Source organism: Aplysia californica, unplaced genomic scaffold, assembly GCF_000002075.1.
Source record: "Aplysia californica isolate F4 #8 unplaced genomic scaffold, AplCal3.0 scaffold00596, whole genome shotgun sequence".
Classification (NCBI taxonomy): domain Eukaryota; kingdom Metazoa; phylum Mollusca; class Gastropoda; order Aplysiida; family Aplysiidae; genus Aplysia; species Aplysia californica.
Genome location: NW_004797866.1, coordinates 418,891 through 424,583, shown reverse-complemented (window position 1 = coordinate 424,583; position 5,693 = coordinate 418,891).

Genomic DNA, 5,693 nt, shown 5'->3' with positions numbered 1-5,693 from the left:
TTTTCTATTATTTTTCCTTTCTGGTCTGTAGGTTTGTCTCCCCAAAGGGGGCTGTGGGCATTGAAATCACCTAGCAAAATAAAGGGTTTTGAAAGCCTATATATATAATGGATAGTGATATGTGCACAATAATTGTTTAAGTTTGTGATACATACAGATTTTCTTTACAGCGGCCTTTTTTAAGGAAGGACAAATGTGCATGAAATTTGTTTTGTGTTTTTTAATACAATGTACAGTCATCTTAAAAATCTGGAATTTTTTGTCTACACCGTTATCAAATCAAATATCTTTCTTGGGTCAGTAATTAAAAAAAGATCATTTTGTTTGCGCATCTGTTTAATTGAACACGTCTACTTTCAGTGAGTAACATCGCAAGTCATGTTTGAAAGACAAATACCTTGTGAGGCTGATCATTATTTGTCATAGGCAGACCTCTGGGCCGGAAGGCGTCCTCTGTCCCTGTGGGCCATCCTCTGTTCTCTAGATGGTCTTCCAGTTCTGAAAGCCGTCTTTTGGTGCTGTAGATGGTCCTCTGGTGATGTAGGGGCCCCTGGTAATGAAGACATACGTCCTTATAGAACATTCTTTTTCATCAATATTGATTGTTTTTTTTATTTTAAGAGAATAAAAGAGGTCACTGTCTGACAGTACAGCAGTAGTAAATGGTAGGTTTTAAATGGACCAAGTGCATGTTTTGAGACTGCTCTATACGTGTGAAAATTACACTTATGTTTTAAAGTCATAGCCGAGCATGTTTTTGAGAAGGCATGTATTTCAACATTACACTTATAATTTAAAGCCAGAGCCACCAATGAACATATATTTGTAATTTTCAAGTCACAATCAATGAAAAAAAGTTTGAATATGAGACTCATGTTTTAGGAGTAGAGGAAGATAATATTGCAAAGAGAAATACCTTTTGGAGCAGACCATCTCTCATGACTCGTCAGTTTTTGAATCCCGAAGATGAAAACAAGTTTCTGTTTCTGATGATGAAGGAAATTCCTTTCTCAGTATATAGTGGATAGTGATATGGGCACAATAATTTGTATATGTTAGTGATACATACAGAATTTCTTTCCATTGGCCTCGTTTTTTAGAGTAGGAGTGTCAGAAGATATATTGCAAGGAGAAGTACCTTTTGGGCGGGATCTCTCTCCTGACTCGTCGTTTGTTATGTTACGACTTACTTGAGTCTTGGAGTAGTAGATCTGGATGATAGTTGATGTTGGTGGGGCCCCACCTGCTGGTCGTCTGCTAGTTCTTCGTTAGCCGATGTTACTCGTTTTGGCTTCAGTGAGAGAGTGACCTTCAGATTTCCTGCAGCTTGCACGAAATCACAGTCACGTGATACGTCCCTTAGGCCTACGTCACAATAATTATTAAGGTGTGTTCACACTACATATTGTTCTATTCTTAAGGTGCGTTTACACCACATCGTTCATTGTCTCACGGCTGATGAGAACAATCCTTGGGTCATCCTAAAAAGGAAAACAAGAAGAAACAAGACACACAGCATCTCCCAATTCCATGTGACAGTAAATGTTCAATACAGAACCAAGGACTCCGCCTCGCTCTGGGGGCTTTCCGCACTTCTCCGGTGGAGAGCCTCCAGGCCGAGGCCAACATACTACCACTCTCACTCAGACGCACACAACTCTCACTACAATACGCAGTTAAACAGAGCTCAACACCGGAAAATCCAGCGCACAACAGCATTTTTAAAACAAATCCAGAAACCCTAAATTCCAAAACAACGAAGAACTCATCAAACCCTTCGGCCTCAGAATCCTTTTCCAAACAAGACATCCAACAAATTCTTTTCCACGACCTCCCGCCGTGGCACCTCACCAAGGCAAAAGTAGACTTACAGCTGACCACACACAACAAACAAAGCACAAACACCAAAACTTTTCAAGCAGAATACAAAAGACTAATAGATAAATACCCCGGTGCGGAGCTCATCTTCACAGATGGCTCCAAAAAAGTACACACCAGAGGAGACTCCATCCTGAAGCCTCCATTTTCACTGCGGAGGCCACTGCCATTGACATGGCACTGGACTCTGTAGAAAATTCTCCTAACAAATCTTTCCTTATCCTTTCTGACTCTCTGTCTTGCATCACCTCACTCACAAACTACACACTCTTACACCCAAAAATAGTTAGCCTACAACAGAAAATCCATACACTATCCGAAAGAGGAAAAAACATCATGTCCACATGGATACCCAGCCATGTGGGCATCTGAGGTAACGAGCAGGTAGACGACCTGGCGAAGAAAGCTTCATCCCTTCTGCTGGGATCAACGACAAACACTCTCCCACAGACTGACTTTAGAAATAGAGTCAAAAAGTACACCTCCAATCTGTGGGAGAGCCACTGGGAAAACCAGAAAAATAATAAACTATATGAAATAAAACCCAAACAAGAACAGCGAAATCCTTCGGACCTCTCCAGAAGAGACGAAGTCATTTTTACTCGATTGCGCATCGGACACACGGCCCTGACCCACAAATACCTCCTACAGGGAGATGAGAAGCCGTTCTGTGTCGGATGCGACACAGATTTTGCCATTAGACGCATTTAAACAGAATGTCTAGACTTTGGAGAGATCCGAAGGAAATATTATAAATGCAAGAAATTGCAGGATATTTTTTCCGTCGTTGTTCCCAGCAGAATTAAAAATTTTATGGCGAGTTGTAGAGTGAATTTGATATTATTTAAAATTGTTATTGTTACTTAAAAGAGTTGTTCTAAATCACAAATGTATTTACACCGAATTTAAACATTTTAACTTTTTAGCATTTTAAAGTAAATTAGTTAACCAGTCGTGAAGTGAACTTTTGCAAAAGTGAACAACTTGTGTTTCGCGCGCTCATATGACCTTAGCAGTTGCGAGCGCTGTAAAACCTTATACTATACAAACAAGACACACACAGCTTCTTCCAATTCCATCTGACAGTAGATGTCCAAAGGAAAAGCGACCATTGGAGGGCATGCACATCCTGCTGGTGGAGGCAGTGAGTAAACTTATATACCCCCTACTCACCGGGGGACACGGGGGTGGGCAGCACACAGCTTTCCACATATAGATACTTTTAGACTATTATTCCTAAAGACTATCTATCAGGTTACATCCCAACTACCTAACAACTAAGCTAACGGCCCACCACTAATTATTTAATTAGCGCTAATTCGCCAGAGCCACGTCAGTCCGCACAGGAATCACCACGGGTAGGTGTGGTTGGCTAGACTGGGAGAGGCTATATGAGACGCTTGGGCATTTCTCATCTTTTCAATGAGACCCTTCACCAGTCCTTGATCCCCGCCTAACCCTAACTACGGCCTAACAATGCTATCTATCTAGCTGACGCCCCTACTAACCCTAGCCACTACGGGCGTCCCACAGGCCGGACTAACTACCTAACGCAAAGTTAAACTATGGCCTGATCTACCGCCTAAGACGGGGCCGGGCGCAGCCCCTTCCTAACGCTAAGCTACGGCCGATCTTACGGTTAACGCGTCGCCCGCTAAGCTAACACTCAACACTCTACACATCAAACAACACTACACACACCACACAACACTCTGCACCCCACACAACACTCTACAAAGCAAACAACACTCTACACATCACACAAGAATGGGCTGTAACTCAAAGAAGAAGTAGGAAGAAGAAACAAGACACACAGCATCTCCCAATTCCATCTGACAGTAGATGTTCAAGGGAGAAACCACCATTGGAGGGCATGCACCTCCTGCTGGTGGAGGAAGTAAGTAAACTAACTATATACCCCCTACTCACCGGGGGACACAGCTTTGCACACATATACATTTTATTGTTATTTTCAGGTTTATTTTTAGTTGTAAGTGCGCGCAGCACACAGCTTTGCACACATATACTTTTTTATTATTATTTTTAGTTTTAGTTTAAGTTTTAGGGGCGTGCAGCACACAGCTTTGCACACATATACCTTTTTATTATCATTTTTAGTTTTAGTTTTAGTTTTAGGGGCGTAGAGCACAGAGCTTTGCACACACACTCTTTTTTATTATTATTTTTAGTTTTAGTTTTAGGGGCGTGCAGTACACAGCTTTGCACACATATTCTTTTTTATTATTATTTTTAGTTTTAGTTTTAAGGGCGTGCAGCACACAGCTTTGCACACATATATCTTTTTATTATCATTTTTAGTTTTAGTTTTAGTTTTAGGGGCGTGCAGCACACAGCTTTGCACACATATACCTTTTTATTATCATTTTTAGTTTTAGTTTTAGTTTTAGGGGCGTGCAGTACACAGCTTTGCACATATATACCTTTTTATTATCATTTTTAGTTTTAGTTTTAGTTTTAGGGGCGTGCAGTACACAGCTTTGCACATATATACCTTTTTATTATCATTTTTTGTTTTAGTTTTAGTTTTAGGGGCGTACAGCACAGAGCTTTGCACACACACTCTTTTTTATTATTATTTTTAGTTTTAGTTTTAGGGGCGTGCAGTACACAGCTTTGCACACATATTCTTTTTTATTATTATTTTTAGTTTTAGTTTTAGTTTTAGAAGCGTGCAGCACACAGCTTTGCACACATATTCTTTTTTATTATTATTTTTAGTTTTAGTTTTAGGGGCGTGCAGCACACAGCTTTGCACACATATACCTTTTTATTATCATTTTTAGTTTTAGTTTTAGTTTTAGGGGCGTGCAGCAGCTTTGCACACATATACCTTTTTATTATCATTTTTAGTTTTAGTTTTAGTTTTAGGGGCGTGCAGCACACAGCTTTGCACACATATTCTTTTTTAAATTATTATTTTTAGTTTTAGTTTTAGTTTTAGGGGCGTGCAGCACACAGCTTTGCACACATATACCTTTTTATTATCATTTTTAGTTTTAGTTTTAGTTTTAGTTTTAGTTTTAGGGGCGTGCAGCACACAGCTTTGCACACATATACCTTTTTATTATCATTTTTAGTTTTAGTTTTAGTTTTAGGGGCGTGCAGCACACAGCTTTGCACACATATACCTTTTTATTATCATTTTTAGTTTTAGTTTTAGTTTTATTATCACTAATTTTATTTCCATTATTATTTTTAGTTTCATTTTTATTACGGGGGTGGGCAGCACACAGCTTTGCACACCAGCTTTTAGACTTTATTATAACTAACGTTTATTGTTTTTTATTTTTTTATTTTTTATTTTTAGTTTTAGTTTTATCGCAAAGCACACGCATACCTCTCTACACACCACACAACACTCTGCACACCACACAACACTCTACACACCACACAAGAATGAGCTGCAACTCAAAGAAGAAGTAGGAAGAACACACAAGAATGAGCTGCAACTCAAAGAAGAAGTAGGAAGAAGAAACAAGACACACAGCATCTCCCAATTCCATCTGACAGTAGATGTTCAAGGGAGTGAGTAAACTAACTATATACCCCCTACTCACCGGGGGACACAGCTTTGCACACATATACATTTTTATTGTTATTTTTAGTTTTAGTTTTAGTTTTAGGGGCGTGCAGCACACAGCTTTGCACACATATACCTTTTTATTATCATTTTTAGTTTTAGTTTTAGTTTTAGGGGCGTGCAGCACACAGCTTTGCACACATATACCTTTTTATTATCATTTTTAGTTTTAGTTTTAGTTTTAGTTTTAGGGGCGTGCAGCACACAGCTTTGC